Raw genomic sequence first — 21,404 nt, forward strand, 5'->3', positions numbered from 1 at the left:
CTGCCAAATTCTTAGTAATAGTGATGGAGAAATAATGGTTGAGGTAAAAACTACTATGGAGGATATTTTAGAAAGGGTCACTGAGCTTAAAGTAAATTAATCACGTGATGTGCGTGGGATACATTCCCATTATCAGAGCGAAGTGGGTTTGGCGATTACTTCAACTTCATTCAGTATCTCCTGATCAAAGGCACACTGTAGACTGAGCATGGGTTGAAGCTTGCCTGCCTTTTGTGGTATAGGTGTAACAGCTCCTGCAGGCTACCTTCCTCAACTCACATTAGTATCTGCATTGATGTTGTCTTCTACACCCATACAGAACTCAACAATTTCAATACTGTTGTTGTCATTCTCTACTCTGTTCACATGGTCTTTTTCTGATGCTTCCCTTTCTGGATTTCACCATTTCCATCTTCGGGAATAAGCACGTGACAAACATCCATTATTAAGCATTTAAACACCCACAGGATGTGGACACCCACAACTATCTTCTCCCCTTACTTCCTTTAAGGACTGTTTTACTTTCCATTGATGGTGCCAATTAACCAACCTACTATCACCTCTTTGAGATGTAGAAGGAATCCAGAGCAGATGGGTAATAGAATGTGGTCACGTGGAGAATGTACAAATTACATCTACGTGGGTTTTGAGATCAGGATCATAGGAACATAGAAAATAGGTGCAGGAGTAGGCCATTCGGCCCTTCAATATGTAATTGGCTGATCATCCAAAATCAGTACCCCGTTCTGGCTTTATGTCCATATCCCTTGGTTCCGTTAGCCCTAAGAGCTAAATCTACTGGTGTAGCCTGGATGCGGTCAGGAAAAGGCCAGACACCAGGCAGGTTCAGAAGTAGTTTAATGAACCATCGCAAACGCACAGCACGCCCCCAAGCAGGACCTGGGAAACCCTGTGGGCCGACAATCGACCCTGTCCCTCAAGAGCCGAGGGGGGTGACCCAAGGAGTGGCCTAACCCCCAGGGACCGCCACAGGAACCCCCCCCCCAAGAACCAGAGGCACGAAACGGCCATGACGCGCACACGGCGACCAACCCGGGTGCGCACCACGCCCGGCACAGGAACGGGCAACCGACCAACAGGTGCAGGGGACGGAGTAGCCACTGGAGGAGGTACCCTGGACGGAGGGCACCCTCGCTTACGGGGCCGCGCTACCAGCACCAGTTATGTTAAAAAGCGCCGGCTTCAGCCGCGCAACCAAAACAGTCTCATGTCAACCCCCATGTCCAGGACGAAAGTAGACGAGCCATGTTCCAGGACTCGGAAGGGACCCTCGTATGGCCGCTGGAGGGGTGCCCGATGAGCATCCCTGCATGATTCGCCATCATGTGGTGAAGGCGAACCACCAGGACGCGTGCCATGGCCGACCACAGTTCCGACGTGAACTGAGGCCCCCGGTCAGATGTTATGTCCAGCGGCATACCGAACCGGCCGATCCAGTGCGCCTCCAAGGCGAGAGCACAAATGGCCGTTGAGGAATCAGCCAGCGGAATGGCTTCAGGCCACCTCGTGAAGCGGTTCACCACGGTGAAGAGATAGGTCATGCCCCGGGACGGCGGCAGCGGCCCCACGATGTCCACGTAAATGTGGTCGAACCGCTGCTGAGGGATGGCAAACTCCTGCACGTGTCGCTGCACCTTGGTGGTCTGGCACGTGATGAAGGTGCGCGCCCAATGTCCAACCTCCTTGCGCAGCCTGTGCCACATGAAGCGAGAGGCTACAAGGGCCGTTGTCGCCTGGATGGCACCTCAAACACCCTGCATCGCCAGGCGACAGGGATGATGGGTTGCGGAAGTCCAGTGGAGGCATCTCACAGCAGCATTGCGCCCACAAGACCACAGACAACTTCTTCCAACTGCAGGCCCGAAACTGACGTACGACAGGTGGCCATTTCCTCGTCGACTGCCAGGGCGGAATAATTAATACCCTCAGTGACTTGGAGAACAGGATGAATCGCAGGTCACGATAAGGCATCGGCCACCCTGTTATACTTGCCCTCGACGAAACGGATGGAGGTGGTGTGCTCGGACACGTACGCCAACTGCCTCTGCTGCCGGGCAGACCATGGGTCTGAAACCTTGGCAAATGCAAAGGTGAGCGGCTTGTGATCCGTAAATGTAGTAAAAGGCCTCCCCTCCAGAGAGTAGCAAAAGTGGCGTACGGCGAGGTACAGGGCAAGGAAGCGCTGTAACGGCATTGAGCACCACTGAGGTGCCTGCTGAAGAAGGCGAGTGGCTGCCAGCACCTGTCAACGAGCTGCTCCAACACTGCCCCAACTGCCACCTCGGAAGCTGGGCCCTAACTTCCTCGTTCTTTTTTGCGTCTTTTGAATAACGGGGGTGGAAGAGGGAGGGGTGGGGGTGAGGATGGAGGGCTGGGGGGGGTGACGTTACTCGCAGCACGAGGAAGAACGGCACACAGCTCCAGCGAAAGGCAGTCGTTTTTTAATTCAAAGTTTTGTCAGACGTGAACATTTTAATTAATAACTCGAGAAAAAAAGCATGACATTTTCAGATACAGAGATTTTGGACCTCAAATTGGGGGGATATGACTACCGGAACATGTAAAAAATTTACCGTTACTGCCTCGTTTTTTCGCGAAGATATGATTACACACAAACACACACACAAATAAATACACATCCAAGATCAGAGTTTTATAAATATAGAAATAGATAACCATCAAGTTGATACTTTTAAATATTCCAGGGTATAAATTTAAAAATATCACCTTGAAGTTTTGTTGCAGGAAATGAATGAATTAAAGGGTCCAGTCCACCATCTGTAAGAACTTGAATTTTAAATAGCTACATTTATGTTAAAAGTTATGCATATTCTACTGAAATATGGTAAAGAAACAATTCCCCCAAACTTAAAAAAAAATGTCTCCAATATTTCTACTAAAAAGAAGCATTAAATGATTTGTGGAATGTGGCTGGCTTTCTGGCTTTCTGTCTTATCTTGTGGTGTTTATGAAACTGGTGTTAAATTCTGAGGTAACTCAAAAGCTCCAGTCTTTTCAGAGTGGAAATTCCAGGCGGATGATTCTCAATGCCCTCCACATTGGGTGTACCATTGACAAAGAAAGCACCTTCATAAAAATGTGTCTGAATGACATTAATGAGAGCAACGCATGATGCAAGCCATTTAAATGCATTATGATCTCTGCCTACGCCAGTAATTACTAAATAATGATTAGCGATGTGAAAACATAGTGAGATTAATGGAAGTGTTGCTCTTTAAAAAAGGCGTTTGAACTGCTGATGATAAACAATTGTGAAACATCAGAAGTGCATCTTTGAAACAACCACCCATGGACACAAACCATCCAGACATCTGCTGTGTGGGAGACAATCACAACATTTTAAAATGCCTCCTCCAATATGAAACATTCATGGGAAGAGTTCCAGTGAAGCACACGAACATTACACATCAACAGCCAATCAATCTAGCACCAACGTCATACCAAGTTAAAAAAAGTTTCAGCAGAGTAGCTGTACCGTAAGTCAGTACCGTTAAGCTCAAGAAATTCTGTGTGAGGAGCAGAGGTTGAAGTTTGATTCCAAGTCACTGTATGTTTTAAAAAAATGTAGTTTTATGGTTGTATCTGCATGTACGTAGCCATGTTAAATATCAGTGTAATTTATCAATGCATTGAACAATTTCCAATTGACTTGTCTTCATTCTATTGCACAAGAATAGTAAGATTAAACGAGAACTTACCAGTTTGAAGTTTGATCTGTAATTTATGAGGAGTTACGATGAGGGATTACGTGAAGAACCCGTCCAGCACGCATGCGCAACATCATTCAAAGCAGCGGTGTGGAATCACAGAAAACAACACGAGTTGAAATAAACATAGTAAAGACAAGGAGAACTAAGTTATCAGTTGATCTCTATAATTGAGGGTGGGAGCGGAGGGCACGTAATCCCTCACCGTAACTCCTCATAAAATACAGATCAAACTTCAAAGTGGTAGGTTCTCGTTTAATCTTACTATTTTACTTCGAAGTCACGTGAGTGACTACGTGAAGATTTTAAAACTCTGTGATTTCAAACCGTGTAACAGTTCATACTTCACTCGCTGCCGAAGTCATCCAAGGAAGGAAGTATGTTATCGTAATCAAACCTGAATCTGTTTGAAAAACAACAATGGTATTATTTTAAAATAATAACAAAGAATTAATGCTCCCCCGGGCTAAATTATATGTATTTTTTGCAGCGTCTAAACTTTTCTCTGCAAGTGAAAATAGGTTTTAATGGCTTGTTGTAGAATGTTTGAAAGTTCTTCCCATGGACCACCCCGCTGTTACCAGGTTAGGTCCAGTGGCACATCTATACTGTTAGCCGCCGACGTGGATGCAGCTCTGGTGGAGTGAGATGTGTAAATATCGGTATCCACTCCAGCAGCTCCAAATACCTGTTTGAGCCATCTAGAGATGGTTTGACTCGGTACCCTGACCCAGTGGCTTTTTGTGGCTGACTCATTTTGTCTCCCTCGGGAATTTTTGGTTGTGTTGATATATTGTAGAAGGTGAGTCATGACATTTAACAGTGGTCAGGTGGGTACGCCCGGAATTCCATAATGAGTCCTGAAGTTCCTGGTCTGCTCTGTCTTACCAGCTCCTGAATGGTGAATGTTATTTGGTCTGATGTTATGACCATATTGTCCAGTCTGAGTAGATAAAAGACTGGACCTTTATGCTGAGACTAAGCCATAGCATGGCCTTGGTATATCTAGGTCTTGGGATTTTGAATAGAAGGTACCTCTCATAAATTTGCCCACCAGTGGACGAGACCTATGGCCTGTTTCCCTTGGTGCCTGTCTTAGATAGGCTGACAGTGCACTTCTAGCACATTTGATAGTGCTATAGTTTAGACCTTCATCATGGCAAAGGCTGGCCAGGAACTCCGATACATTGATATGGTGGTTGATTAGTAGGTTGTCTGTTCTCGAGTAGTATTTTTCCCATTTTCTTATACTGGAGATATATTGTTTCTTGGTGGAAGTCGGTGAGATGCTGTCATCGTCTCCATGGTCCTATTTGACAATCCCAGGTCCATCAAAAGGTCTTTTTTGGAATCTGCAACCCAGTAGGCTTATTCTGTCATGGTATGGGTGACTTACGCCTGATACAGGGTGGATCAATGGATCTGTTCCCTGGGGATGGTCATGGGTTTCAATTACCTCAAGGATTACTGTGAAACATGGCTGTGTAGACCGGTCGGGTACTACCAAAATCCAAAGCAAATTCATCTGTATTTTGCGTAGTACCTGAATGATGAGGTAGAAAAGGGGAAGAAACATAGTGATTAGATCCCCCACCCCAGTTCAGCGAGAATGTATCCATTGCCGCTGCCTCAAGGTCTGGTTCCCATGCGACATAGTACGTAGTGATTCAATCGGAATACAAAGAAATCGATATCTGGTGTTCCATATTGCCTTGTAATTTCAGCAAATACTTTGGTTTAACATGTCTGCCACAGTATTTAGCTCACCTGGTAGGTAAGTTGCTGATAGTCAAATATGTTTGTCGACATACCATTACCAAATTGTGTTAATCAAATTGTCACATGATATCGATTTTATTCCGCCCGTGTGGTTTAGTATAGGCCACCACTGTGATATTGTCAATTTATAAACGAACATGCAAACTGGTGCACTATTGAACAATATGCTTTTAACCCATAGAACGCATCCAACATTTCCAACTAGGTTTTATGTCCAGTGTCTGTAGCGATGATGGCTCTAGATTAGTCCATTTACCACCTGTTCTGGATATGGGTTATTTTATTTAAATACTAGCACCTTAGCTCTAATGGAAAGGTCCAAGTTAAGTAGCTGGTAATGCTGCTACTAATTTCCCAATTACTCTTGCCACTTTGTTGAATGGTTGGTTGATTGTTAACCATTAATTTGTTACAGGTTTGTGCCAATTATGCTGACTCTCCTTGGCAACGTATAGACATGTGGACTGAGTTAATTGAATACCAGATAGTCCATAGTTGTGGATGATGTCAACGTAGATTTATCTGGATAGTATGACAGAGCCCAGGCTAAATAAATTTTAGTAGCTAATGCTGCTGATTTAGCTAATTCCATGGTTTTGTCTGTTGTTAAATATCATTGAGATATGCCATGACAATATGTTTCCTTAATAGTGTCAGGGCTAGTTTGGATATCTTGAAAACAGTTTTGGCTCATGTTTAGGCCATTAGTCAATAATTTATACTGCCATAGTTACCCCATCCAGGTAAATTAGGTATCTCCGATGATCTTTATGAATGGGTATAGTATGCATCTTTTAAGTCGATGCCTACCATAAGGTATCCTTAGGAAATCCATGTTTGGCAGTTACAATGTTTTCCATTAAAGTGTGTATACCTGGTGAAAGTATTCAAAGTGGCTAAGTCAATAATGGTGCGACACTCACCATCTTTTTTGGTAAATTTAATACGGTTCCAAAGGTTCATATTTAGACTTCCTAATGACCCCTTTGTATGTCTTCTCCAGTTCAGCTGGTCCCTCATGTTTCCTTTTTAGTGAGAGGGTAAAAAACTCCTTTGGGGTGCATGCTGAACTGGTGGCAAATTTTTCTTAAATTCAATTTTTATCCTTGAATACTTTTGGTATATTACTACCAAGTGTGATAGCTCTTCATGCTTCCAAAACCAGGTGTGGTTCCCCCCCCCCCCCCTCCCTGTTAGCACAATCCCCTCACCTTTTATGTGATGGTAGGAACCATACTCACCTATCTCCACTGTTGTTTAGTGGTGTGTTCATTTCTTCGGTTTCTAGTTCCTTGTCTGTCGGGGTGGTGTTGTTGGGGGGTGGCGCATTTTCCATGGGGCCCGCTCTGGGCCCTGTCCTGAAAGACTTGCGGGGAATGGCATGCTGGCCCCGAGCTTTCACCAGTACCATGAAGTAGACGCCTACTGGTGGATGCATGGAGGTACTGCTGTCTGATTTTGTGTGGTTTACTCATTCCAGGTCCTGCCCTCATGAGGCCGAATATCTTGGATACTTCGTCCATTTTTTAGGCTTGATTTGGTAACTTTGCCAGATAGCAGGATCTGTGGTTCTGAGGTCGGCGTTCTCACAGTCCTGTGAATTTTTTAGGTTGAGGGCAGGTTTATGACTTCCTTCCAGAGGTTGCGGATCGCATACTGTGTTGAACAGTAGGGTCAGGTGTTTTGCCATACTACCCTGCCCCTCTGGAATGAGCATGCGAAATGATAGCCGACGTCAGGGGTATCAATATTCCAAATTAAGATTTTTGGGTTTTTAAATGCCCTGCTCAATGTACCCCCAATAATGGTAGGCACTTTGAGCAAATGCAATTTTGGGGAGGTGTGATAAAGTCCAACACCTGTCTTGGAGAGGTTTTTTTTTAATTTATTTTTTTAAACAGGTAGTAAGCTGGCCGCCAGATTAGGCTGTAACAGCCATCTCGCTCGTGGTGTAGCCACGTAGCGGTATCTCACACCCAGCAGCTCTTCCTGGTCCTGTACCTCAAACATACTCCCGATGTTGTTCCGCCAGCTCTTCTTGACCAGCCCAGCCCTGGTCGCCAATGATCCACTCTGATGAGGGAGATGCAATGGTCAGTGCTATTCGTGCACTGGAGCGGGAGTGTTTGTGCTCCCTTGGCGAGCTTTCCCCAGCTCCCAAGGCAAGTCTCGCTGGAGTTTTTTACTCCATGACCTTTCTCAAAGGCTTGGAAACAGACACTTACTCGTTCTCGGGCGGTAGTTTGAAGTGCCGGTTCCATCTTCCGTGTCTGTCTCCAGCTCGAGGTTTGGTCGCCAACTTTGCTCATGCGGCTGCCTCTGCCGTTCTCGGGTGGCGAGTCTCCTTGTTGGGGTATGCAGGGATTACCGGCCGGTTTGTATCTTGATTTTCCTCCAGTCCGCTGCTGTTGGTCAGACAGCTCTTAGCGGACTGGGCTTCGGCTCGGTACCCGTGACTGTGGACCGTAGCGTGTGCGGTCCAGGTGCCGCCTCTCTCCCCCTCCACTGACGGAATCGCTCCTTCCCTGGATTCGAACGGGTGCGGTTTTCCCTCTGTGCTGCTTTGCTCCAGTTTCCCTTGGTGCACAAAGAGGAGCAAAGTTGTGAATTCGAACCTGTGGGTAAGTACTTACCTAACGGTCCGTTCTTTCAAGCTTGTAGCGGGAGCGCCTGTACTCCCGTTCGTCGCTGTTGCACTGCGTGAACGCTCATGTCGCACATGCGTGCTGGACGGGTTCATCACGTAGTCACTCACGTGACTCCGAAGTAAAATAGAAGTGAATTATTTAATCTGTCCTCCCTGTTAAATATTGTTAAAGGTCCTACTCTCAGAGATTGTTGACATTTACATTAATATACGAGAGTGTTTTAATCATTTTCTTTGAGTACTTCTTCACTTAATTGTTGACTTTTGTCTCTGAATTTAAATTCTGGAAATGCACTGGATTGCATCTGCAGCCTATCAGACATATTTTGCAGATCAGAATGGGGAGAAACATTTTTGTTTGAGAATTAGTTAGTTTAGTTTATTGTCACATGTACCAAGGTACAGTGAAAAGCTTTTACTTTGTGCTGTCCAGTCAACGGAAAGAGCATACATAATGACAATCATGCTGAAGGGAATAATGTATAGTGCAAGATAAAGTCCAGTTAAGTCTGATAGAAGATAGTCCGAGGGCCACCAATGAGGTAGATCGTAGCCTTGGATTGCTCTAGTTGGTGATAGGATGGTTCAGTTTTCCTGATAACAACTGGGAAGAATTGTCCCTGAATCTGGTGGTACGTGTGTGTTTTCACACTTCTATACTTGCCTGATGGAAGAGGGGAGAAGAGGAAGTGTCTGGGGTGAGAAATGCCTGCTGGTTGAACTGATATTTCACTTTGCTAACGGGAGGTACTCGGGAAACGTGGTAACTCCTGACTTTTTTTCATCCCTGTAAAAAATGTCCATGAGTAAAAAAATACTCGTGATGAAATAATTTGTTACTTTTTACTCGTAGTTAGACCATAGTAGCTCGTGAGGGTAGTCGTGGCACTCGTCGATAATCATGGGTACTCGTTGCTCGGCAGCTGGACAGAGAAAAAAAGGCGAGTGAAAAAAAAAAGGTAAAGTCAACATGAGTAATGGGTGATGGTGTTGAACACCTTTTTAAGAATCCGTTTGATTATCACAATTTCTTTACATTAGTGCACAATAAAAGAGAGTTATACGTGCTCAAACTATAATTGATGTCTGCAAGTCTTCATTTTATTATCATTCCAACGTCTCATGACTTGAATGTAATATTTCTTTCATCATATATTAAGAGAACTGAAGCTCACTCCAAATTGAGGAAGGAATACAATCTATTCACATCTTATTTCTCACAATCATTTTTAAGTGAGAAATGACTCAGGTGCCTCATATGCTGTGCATTTTAAATGTAAAATAATTTAACCTCTCAATAGATCAGAAAATAAGACAAGCAGCACTCTGAATACGAAACAAAGTCTTTATTCATCTCGTTAAATAAAAAAAAAACATTTTTTACACATCTTGATAAATGGAGCACTACAGCAAGCATCACTGTGATCTGTAATAGGGCTTCTCATACATGTCAATTAACAAATAAAACACAAATAACTTTTTCCTGTAATTCTTCTTATTAAGCTGAGAAATGAAACACTCGCCTAGATTCTAACAATAAAACAGACAATGCAATGCACTCAAGGGCTATGTTTAGAGATCTACCTACACTAATCAGACAAACAGATGCATGATAATCACTGCTTTATGAAGAGACAATTTCCACTAAAATGAAAATAAAAATTCACACTTAACCTGAAATCAAACAAAGTCAACAGGATTTCAATTGTACATAAAAATAACGGATCTTGTCTGCATGTGGGCTCTCCTCATGCAGTGGTGGACCTGTTGGCTGCTGTTCCTCAAATAACTTTGTTCTGCCACGGCACACTGCCCAGTATTGAGTTGTAGTATGAGCAGAACCATCTCTGCTCTTTTCCGTCCCCGTGTTACCTGGAAAATGCTGCAGTGACACCAAAGTTGCATCGTATACACCACTCCTCCACGCACCTGGTGTTATGCTCCCTGTACGATTGTCCACCAAGTCACCCTCCTGCATGGCTGTTGCTGATCCTGCAGCTGCACCTCTGATACGGATAAGGTTGTGCAGAACACATGCTGCGTACACAATAGTCTCAACATTCTTGGGCTCCTGCTCTATAGTTGTGAGCAAGCATTGGAATCTGCTTGCGAGGATGCCGAATGCATTTTCAACAACCCTCCTGGCCCTAGACAGCCTGTAATTAAAGATCCTCTGGACCCTTGTCAAATGCCTGTGTGGGTATGGCTTCATCAACCAGGGCCTTAGTGCAAAGGCATCATCACCAACCATTGAGTAAGAAATGTCCGGGTTGTCTTCTCCTGGCAGAGGTTCGGGATCAGGCATGCCTGCTGTTCCATCATCCAGTGTCTGCCCAAGGGAGGTCTCTCTCGGGATCCTGCCATCAGCGACACTTCCAGGTGCCCACATCGACATACAGGAAGTTGTAGTTTGAATCCATCACAGCTAACAGTACAATCGAATGAAATTTCTTGTAATTAAAGTATTTTGACCCTCCCTTGGGTGGACAACAGATGGCCACATGCTTGTCATCCACTGCCCCACATGTGTGTTTAAAGTTCCTTCTTTTGTCAAACCCCAGCGCCACTCTCTTCCACGCATCTGGTGTACTGGGGCAGTCCATCACATAATCTCCATATATCTTGACAATGGCCTCACAGGTCTCTCAGTCAATCTTGCTGATGGTGTTGTGGGCAACCAAAAAGCTTTAGGAGACTCTTATATGAATCCCCTGATGCCAAGTAAGTAAGTAAGTAAGTAAGTTTATTGGCCAAGTATTCACATACAGTTCCCTCCAGTTTGCTTGTGGCAGAAAGGTTGGTAAGGGAATGGGAAGAGAAGTTAAAAAGGTTAGCAACTGGGTGAACTAGTAGGCCTTGAAGGATCAAGTGTAAGTGTTCAGCGAAATTGTCACAAATTGCCACTTTTTAGTTTAGTTTGCAGATACAGCGTGGAAACAGGCTCTTCGCCCACCAAGTCTGCACCGACCAGCGATCCCCACACATCTACACTATCCTACATACACTTGGGACAATTTACACATACGCCAAGCCAATTAACCTACAAACCTGTATGTCTTTGGAGTGTGGGAGGAAACCGAAGATCTCGGAGAAAACGCACGCGGTCACAGGGAGAACGTACAAACTCTATACAGACAGCATTGAACCCGGGTCTCTGGCGCCGCAAGCGCTGTAAGGCAGCAACTCTACCGCTGCGCCACCATGGCCGCCCACTTGGTCCAAGGCAGAAAAGGGGGGATAACTGTAATGATATCTGATTTGGTTATGCCAGGTCTTTGTCCTTTTATATTGTGTTTTGCCTATTTAAAAAATGAAATAGTCATTTTACTACTTGAAACTTAATGATATTATTTTCTGAACAATGTTACAAACAAAGTCCACAGTTTATTAATTCGTTAATTCATTCACAGGAGTTAGGTTTCACTGGCACTGTTCGCATTTATTGTCGTTCTCCAATGCCGATAAACTGAGACAAGCAGGGCCTGGATTCACACATAGATCAGACCAGGCAACTGTGGTGCACTTCCTTTCCTAAAAGTAATTGGTAAAGCAGATGTATTTTTGCAGCCCTTGCAATTATTCTTCCTGCAGGCTCCCTTGTGAAATCCATATTTATTTAATTACATGTTTTTAAATTCTCCTGATGAGTTGGTAGCATTCAAGCGTTGAACCCAATCTACTGAATGCAGTCCAGCAACTCAAGCAATATGTTACCATACGCTAATGCAATGTTCTTGCCTGTTCTCAGGTTGGGATCCACATTAGACATCACTGTAGTAAACCCATTGAGCTAGAAGACGGGTCTCGACCCGAAATATCACCAATTCCTTCTCTCCAGAAATGCTGCCTGTCCCACTGAGTTACTCCAGCGTTTTGTGTCTATCTTCAAGCTAAATGTAGCAATGTTACAAAATGTTGAGATTTAAAAAATCGTCTGCAATTTATCCCATCAGATAAAGCATAAAAATAAGTTTAATTTGACACCTAATTCACTTTCATATCTTCAGTATTAAAAAAGTTATGGCCATACCATTTTCACACTCAGAAATTAGCATCTTGTTCCCTATTGCTTTTCCATTGACTTAACTCAAAAGCTGTGATCAAGGACAGTCAAAAGCCCATAACTTTCTTAAAAATTAAGAGAACTGAATGACATTTTCAGTTATTATACATTGAAGCATTCTGAAACAAATATGAAACAATCCTCCTTGGATGACCTGAAAATAAAGCATAGAATTAGTTAGTTACCTAATTGTAGCTAATTACAAAATTTAATTACTAGATCTAAACATCTATCCATTTCTTAAGAAAAGGTTAACATTTTTAAATAGCCAAAGTGTCCAAATAACATTCACACAATAATTCACAATATAACATGATTTTTAAATCTCAGTCATGAATTTATAGGCCAAATGGAAGGAATTTTGTGTTTAATTGCCGTAAATTAATGGTCATTTTAATCATCTTGCGAGTGGGATTTTGTGGAACGCGATCGATTGGAACGTTGCATTTGCGGTGAATTTAAACCCCACATCGGCAGGAAAAATACTGCCGGTTCGTATGGGGCCTAAATCACCTTTTCGCAATGTGAAATTTTGATTAAAGGCATCCTAAGAAGCACGTTTATATGTAAAAATAAACGGCTTACCTTGCTTTGTCCCGTACGTGAGATCCGTCCCATTGTCGGCGTTGACGGCTTTAGAAGACAATTTTTATTTTACTCCTGCTATTAAATTATCCAGCGCTCTTTTTAAAATGTGATAAAACGAATGTCGGAGCGATTTCTCTGCAGCAGCTAAACAGCCTGACAAAGATCGATTTCAACAGGCTGGAGAAAATGGCATTTTAAACCCGCCCCCCTCTCAAAGGCACCAAAGTCGTGCACACGGCCAGTGGCAGAACTGCAGCACCGCTGAAGGTAAGTTTTGTAACATATCTACTAAATGCTTTCTCACTTTCCTCCCAGTCATGACATTTGAATGAATGAATAAGTTTATTGGCCAAGTATTCACATCCAAGGAATTAGCCTTGGTGCTCCGCCCGCAAGTGACAACATGACATACAGTGACAGTTAGGAATGACACATAAAACATTAAACATTTGGTTATAGATATTTGGTTATTGAGTAGAGCTACTACTCGTGGCCTTGCCCTACTGTAAGTGTCGGTGTGGTGTCTGCTGAACCTTGTGTCATCCCTGACCCCACACCAAGTTCAAGTCTACACCAAACAATTAGCGCAGATAAAATAAAAGCCAGTTTTAAAATCAGGAAAAGATTGGATCATATGCGATATATGTGGTATTTGAAAGATTAGAGATGCAAGGATAGCAAATATAAAAATAAACAGTAGGGGAGAAATTGTCATCATTGCTGATGGGTGAAATTGTAACAAGAAATGAACCAATTCTTAACATGTTGACATAATAGTCATACCAGTAGTACAATAAGAATTAACTGTTAATTAGATTATGTTCAGGGAAGAAAGGGTTCTGACATAAAACATCACCTACCCATTCTCTCCACAGATGCTGCCTGACTCTCTGTATTTCTCCAACACTTTGTGTTTTGCTCCAGATCCCAGCATCTGCAATTGCTTGTCTCTGTAGTCATCTATTCAAGCTGATTCCCTGAACATGAGATGCATTTGGATACACATAATCCTAGGTAGGATAGACATAAAATGCTGGAGTAACTCCGTGGGTCAGTCAGCACCACTGGAGAAAATTAATAGGTAAACTGCAACTTCACCTACTCATTTTCTCCAGAGATGCTTCCTGGCCCACTGAGTTACTCTAGCCATTTGTATCTATCTTTGGTACAAACTAGCATCTGCAGTTCCTTTTTATTTCAACCTTGGAAAGAGCCTGACAAGCTTTTGATTGACATGGACTTTTCCAGTAATCAGGTGAATGTACTTGCATAAATCAGAGTATTAAATTGACAGAAGCATGGCTTGTGTGTGAAACAAAAATGGCTTACTAGTTCAAGTTCTTTTGAAGTTTAGAAGTTGTGTCACAAGCAATTAGTTTAAGAAGCATTGACGAGAATTAATTCTGTGAGCCGACCACATAATAACCAATCTGCAGTTCTTGCTGTTAATGAAACTCATCATCACCCCACAATCTTATTTCAATTAATAAAATGAAGGTCTAGATGCTAATCTATTTTCACTGATTCCTCCAGCTGCTTTTAGTTTATTTTCCCTTCTTTAACTTTATATTTTGTTGGTATTTCATTTCACTTTCTCAATTTCATGTAATCTCCCCTGAGCTGAATATTTTGGCCTTTCAACTTTTGGTAATGAATTGATCTGCTTCCAATCTCCTTTGAATCTCTTCCAGTAAATTTTTCTTGTTTATCTGCGGAAATGCTTGTCTGCCTTAATATCCCCAGTTTAAGCTGTATTATATTTCTCCTGACCGCACGGCCTTTAGCTATTCCTCCTTCTGTTCTTCTGCACAAAGTGGTTTATCCAAATGCGAGTTCAAAGTACTTTGATATTTTTGAGCCATCTAATCCATCAAAGTCAATCTGGGCCTGAAACAAAACAGAAAAACAATAGCGTGATTTGGCAAGCGGGAGAGTTCAGGAAATTTAGAAATAACAGGAGCCTCAAAAATTACAGCAGGCTCTTGTTCAGCTGGGCAAGTGGGCCAAGGAATGGCTAATGGAGTTTGATACAGATAAGTGTGAGATGGAAAGTCATACCAGGATTGGACCTTCACAGTGAATGATCGGAGCCTTGGGAATGTTGTAAGGCGGTGAGATCCAGGCGTATAGATAAATAGTTCTCTGACATTGGCATCCCTGGTACAGTAGATAGGGTGGTCAAGTAGACTATTGGTACATAGGGTTTCAGCAGTCAGGATACTGAGTATAGAAGCTGGAAGGTTGTGTGACAGTTGTACAAGACATTGGTGAGGCCACACATGGAGTACTGTGTTCAGTTTTGGTCAGCCTGCTGTAGGAAAGATGGCATTAAGCTTGAAAGAGAGTAGAGGCGATTTTACAAGGATGTTGTCAGGACTTGTGGAGCTGAGTTATAAGGAGAGGTTGGACAGACTAGGACTTTATTTCTTGGAGTGCACAAGGCTGAGGGGATGTCTTATAGAGGAGTATAAAATCATGAGGGGAATAGATAATGTGAATGCACAGAGAATTTTACCCCGGGTATGGGAATCAAAAATACGAGGACATACGTTAAAGGTGCGAAGGTCAAGATTTTAGTACAATCCTCAGGTGCAACATTTTCACTGGGAGGGTGGTGAATATATGGAAAGAGCTGCCAGAGGAGGTGGGGCAGCACAATAGCGCAGCGGTAGATGTTGTGTTCGAGGGCTAAATAACTCACAAACTACACTTGGTGTCCAGAACCCGAAGTGTATTTATTACAAGCCAAACATGGCTGCTGCTAAAACCCTGCAGATCCCCCAGGGACTCTCCCTGAGGAAACCTGCATTTCGATACAGGTATATAATGCGCATAAATAACTGCACTTTTTTTTAATTAATTGTATTTTAACTTGTATTTTAACTTGTATTTTAACTTGTATTTTAACTTGTTAAGTATGGAAGCCATTTGAGGAAATGTGTGGTGTTATGTCTGTCTTGAAGCTGTCGTGGCACTGTAATTTCCTGTAAAGGATTATTAAAGGTATAATCAATCAATAATCGATACAGAGCCCTCTAGTGGTGGCTCCAGGACACAACACTTTTCCCTCCTTGTAAATGAAGGTTATTACAAGCCATGTTTGGCTTGTAATAAATACACTTTGGGTACTGGACACCAAGTGTAGTTTGTGAGTTATTTAGCCCTCAAACACAACAGTGGAGATACTGCCTTACAGCGCCAGAGACCCAGGTTCGATCTTGATTGCGGGTGCTGTCTGTATGGTTTGAATGTTCTTCCTGTGACCGCGTGGGTTTTCTCCAGGTGCTACAGTTTCCTCCCACACTCCAAAGACTTACAGGTTTGTAGGTTAAAGGGCCTGTCCCACTTTCCCGAGTTTTTCACGAATTCTCCCGAGTTTTCAAACTCGAAAATGTTCGTAACGAGTCCGTAGGAGGCTGTAGGAGTCCGTGGATATATCGTAGCGGCTCGTTATGCCAGCCGTAGGCACTTGGGGCTATTTTGTTACTCGTGGACATTTTTCATCATGCTGAAAAAACGTCCCGACTTACCTGATGCCCCGAATACCTACGGCTGGCATAACGAGCCGCCAAGATATATCCACTGACTTCTACGGCCTCCTACGGACTCATTACGAACATTCTGCGAGTCGGGTGAATTCGTGAATAACTCAGGAGAATTGGTGAATAACTCGGGAAAGTGGCCCTTAATTGGCTTTGGTAAAATTGTAAACTTTCCCATGCGTGTGGGATAGTGGTAGTATATGCGGTGATCGCTGGCTGGTGCCGACTCGGTGGGCTGAAGGGACTGTTTCCACTGCATCTCTCACGTCTAAAGTAAAGGAGATAGTTGTGGCAGATACTATAGCAGCATTTAAAGGACATTTGGACAAGTAGCAATTGGGGAGATTAACATGCAAGACGTTGAGAAGCCAGAACTACACAGGGTTTCTTGCACGGTTGGATGGCTGGATTAGTTATGGAAGAATAATCCCATGGAGGAAGGAAAACTGGGAAGAAAAGATGGTGAACTTCAGATTTTGGGATCTTAGCAAACTCCAAAGACACTGCGCCTAATGGCAGAACAATTGGAATGCAGAAGGAGCATGAATCAGAAGAGCTTCAGATATGAAACATCGGGTCGTTGAGTCATATAGCACAGATATAGGCCCAATGGGCCAACTTCCCCATGCCAACCACAATGCCCCATCTACACTACTCCCTCCTGCCCACATCCACCCCATATCCCTCTAAACCTATCCTATCCATGTACCTGTACAAATATATTTTAAATGCTGTTGCAGCACCTGCCTCAACTACCTTCTCTGGCAGCTCATTCCATATACCCACCACACTCTGATTAAAAGTTTGCCCTTTAGGTTCCTATTCAATCATTCCCCGCCTACGTTAAATCTATGTCCGCTGGTTCTTGGTTCCCCTACTCTGGGTATAAGACCGTGCACATTCACTATCTATTCCCCCACACCTCGATAAGGCCACCCTACAGTTTTTTGTGATCCAAGAATTAAAGTCCTATCCTGCCCAACCTCTCTCTATAGCTCTGGCTTTCAAGTCCTGGCAGCATCCTTGTAAATCATCTCAGCACGCTTTCCAGCTTAACGACATCCTTTCTATAGCAGGGTGACAGGAACACAATACGCTAAAACGCGGCCTCACCAACACCTTGTACACGTGGCTGAGAAATTTTGAAGGCTTTGCTTAGCCAAGGGGTATCAGTGGTTTGAAATCACAGAGTGAATGATCATATTTGTAATCAAAATGGTTCAAAAGCAAAATTGGTATTGATTACAATTCTATTAGAATTTTTTTAGTGTAACACAACCTTGACTGAGGTGAATGAGTCAAAAATAGCCCACAGAACGTGTGATTTATGATGCATCCAGGAAGGCTAGTTTTTAGAAAGGCAGCGAAAGGATCAAAGAATGTGAATGACAAAATATTTCTGATTTACTAAGATCAAAAATGCCATGAATCATAAATTCACAACAAAAAAATGTTTGATGGTGATGCAATTAGGATTGGAGAATGGCAATAAGGATTAACATATTCATGACTGGTCGAAGAAATCAAAAACCAGTTTATAGAAGAGGTACGGGCCAACCATCTGCTTTCAGTCGACTGAGCTTTAGAACTGATTGCAATAACCCAGAACAAAACATCAGAAGGATTTCATGTTGCCAACACTGGTCACACAGATGGGGATTTTATCCAGCTAGTGGATAACTAAGAGAAGCAATCAATCTATGACAGACTTTGGAGGGAAGTCACAATCAAGACATGGTGGGCTTTCTAAGAATTCCTTTGTTCTACTGGTAAGCCCCTGTCCCACATAGGCAATTTTTTTGGCGACATGATCGAGGGGTGACACCTGTTTGGTCGTGAGTAGTCTCCTCAAGTCGCCTAAAGAGTCGTAACCTTTTTCTGATCGCCGCTGGATTTTGAAATGTTCAAAACTTTTTGGCGAATGTGGGCTTGGCGTAGTGTTGTGTTCCCCTGTCGTAGGTGCTGTCGTAGGTTGTCACCAGGATGACGCATGTTGTCGCCAGGTGACTTTGGATGTCACCAGGTGCTGACCGGTGAATTCCATTGACGGCTACCTATGTCAATCGGCGACAGGTACCGGCGACTGAATTGTCTTCAGTTGTCGCCGACAGGATCGTTGCTTGTCGTAGCTTGTCGCGGGTGGACGTAGGTTGACTTTGGTTGTCGTAGGTTGTTGCCTGTGTGGTCATAGGTTGTCGTAGGTGTGGTCGTAGGTAAACGTCCTAATGGGTCGCCGGTTGTCGGTAGCTAGCCGCAGCTTGACGTTGACTAGGTGGTAGGTTGGCTTAGCTTGTCATAGACATTGGCGTGGGGGGGGGGGGGGTCCAGTCGCCACTTTTTCGGCAACCTGCTACGACTGTGACAGTCGCCGGCTGTCACCTAAAAAAAAATTGCCTAAGTCAGACAGGCCCTTTTGGGCTTATTAGTATAGCTCTCCACTGGGTGGCGCCAGCAATGGCTGTCTCACCAACTTCTTTGTTGTTTCATAGTATGTGGTTCATGTATGTTTTAGTGTTCTTTAGCTTGTTTTATGTGGGGGGTGGTGGGGTGGGGGAGGTTGTAGGAAACTTTTTTTTAATCTCTTACTTCGATGGAGATGCAATTTTTGTCCATATCATATCTCCGTCCGCACTGTGCTCTAACATTGAGGAGTTGGCGGCCTTTGCTAGAGACCGATTTCGGGAGCTCCAACCACCTGCAGAACTTTAACATCGCGGAGCTGGCGATCCCTTTGCCAGGGATTAACATCGGGGCTCCTTCCATGGGAGCCTGCGGACTTTAACATGGTGGAGCTCGAGGTCCCTGGTTAGAGACCAACTTCGGTATCTCCAGCTGCAGGAGGTTCGACCACCCTGATTGCGGGAGCTTCGATCGCCAGCTGCGGGAGCTTTGATTGCCCTGACGGATGAAGAAGAAGATTAAACTTTATTGCCTTCCATCACAGTGAGCAATGTGGGGAATCCCGTGGTGGATGTTTATGTTAACTTTTATGTAGTTGTGCGTCTTGTTGGTTTTTTTGTATGGCTGTATGGTAATTCGAATATCACTGTACCTTAATTGGTACACGTGACAATAAAAGACCTTGGAAACCTTTGAAACCTTTGTACCTCCTGACAAAATATTTGACACAAACAGGCCCTTCGGTCCATCAAGTCCTTGCCAAACAGCGATCCCCGTAGACCAACACTTATCTTGCACACACGCTAGAGACAATTTATAATTTTTCTGAAGCCAATTAACCTACACACCTAAATGTCTTTGGAGTGTGGGAGGAAACAGGAACACCCGGAGAAAACCCACGCAGTCACTCGGAGAACGTACAAACTCCATACAGACAGCACACATGGTCAGGAACGAACCCGGGCCTCTGGTACTGTAAGGCATCAGCTCTACCTCTGCGCCATTGTGCCGCCCTTGTTTAGAGCATAGTCCCAAAGCCCTCTTATCGATTATTTCTCATGAATTACATTATATTTGATGTTGTTAAACTGGAAAGGGTGCAGAGAAGATTTACAAGGATGTTGCCAGGGCTCGAGCGAGAGGGATAGAATGGGCCGGTTTTCCTTGGAGTGCAGGAGGATGAGGGATGACCTTATAGAGGTGCATAAGATGATGAGAGGAATAGATAGATGCACAGTCTTTTACCCAGTAGGGGAATCAAAAACCAGCGGACATGGGTTTAAGATGAGGTGGGAAATATTTAATTGAAACCTGAGGGCCAACATTTACACACAAAGAGTGATGGGTATATGGAACGAGTTGCCAAAGGAAATAGTTGAGGCAGGTACTATCGCTACGTTTAAGAAACATTTAGACAGGTACATGGATAGGACAGGTTTAGAGGGACATGGGTCAAATGCAGGCATGTGGGACCAGTGTAGATGGGACATGTTGGCCAAGATGGGCAAGTTGGGCCAAAGGGCCTGTTTCCACGTTGTAAGGCTCTATGACTCTAAATATCAAGTGCCATAACTTAAATTCCCCATTTATTAATCTCTGCTTCACTGGTACTATCCTTCTTGGCTATTAATCCGTATAGTTATGATGCCTTTACCACATACCCTAATTATTTAGAAGCCTTAACTGATGTAATGGTGGCTTGTTGCTTGTCTTGTCACCTCCTTCCACATAATCTCCAACTGGCCTAAGTTTATGTGTTTACCAACTGCATGGTGAAGATAATATGTTGTGAGTGCTTTACAAGAAACATTTTGCAGATATCATTTTACCACTACAACTGGCACGGCAGAAATTGATCTGGAAGAAGCATTAAAAGAGGACTCCTTCCAACTTGCAGAAACTGGTAAACATTAATAAAGGTTTATTTTAATGAATAATTCAGACATCGGTAAGAGACTTTATATTCGTGAGAATTTCTAAGCTGCATAAAGGCAGATTATATGTTTTTTAAAACAATCTGCAGTGAATTTCCACTAGAAGTAAGCATCCTACCCGTTGTCACTTTGATTTATTTGTCTCAAAGAAATATTGGCTCATGAAAGAAAACATCTAAATATTTTAAATTACTGTACTGCCAAAATGTTTTTTTATACAGAGTATGCACCTTAATTAACTATTATTGGTGTGAGAATAATGGATGTACAATTGTGCCATCTGTAATTGGAACTGATGTTGCAAGAGTGATGTATCAGATCTCATCACATTATTCCATTAATACAGAAACTCAGGTTTTAATACCCTTCTTCTTTATCATTTTCGAATTCCTGGCAAAATGTAATTACATTCAGGGATAAGGATAAGGAAACAAAGCCAATCAAATGGTTATATAAACAGATAAAAACCAGATGCTGTAGCACAGAAAAATAAAAGTTCCTGGAAACCTTTTCAGAGCCTGCAGTCTCACATGGAGCAAGTTCAGTCAACCTGTGGATCTTTTAATGAGCTACAAATTCCTCAAAAGGCTTCTTTCCCCCAAAATATAGAGTACTCTGGGTCTGCCTCGCCAACAGTCTGCCTGTCCTTTCTTCTGTTTTTAGTAACCTACAAACCTGTATGCCTTTGGAGAGTGTGGGAGG

This window comes from Amblyraja radiata, chromosome 15, assembly GCF_010909765.2.
Source record: "Amblyraja radiata isolate CabotCenter1 chromosome 15, sAmbRad1.1.pri, whole genome shotgun sequence".
Classification (NCBI taxonomy): domain Eukaryota; kingdom Metazoa; phylum Chordata; class Chondrichthyes; order Rajiformes; family Rajidae; genus Amblyraja; species Amblyraja radiata.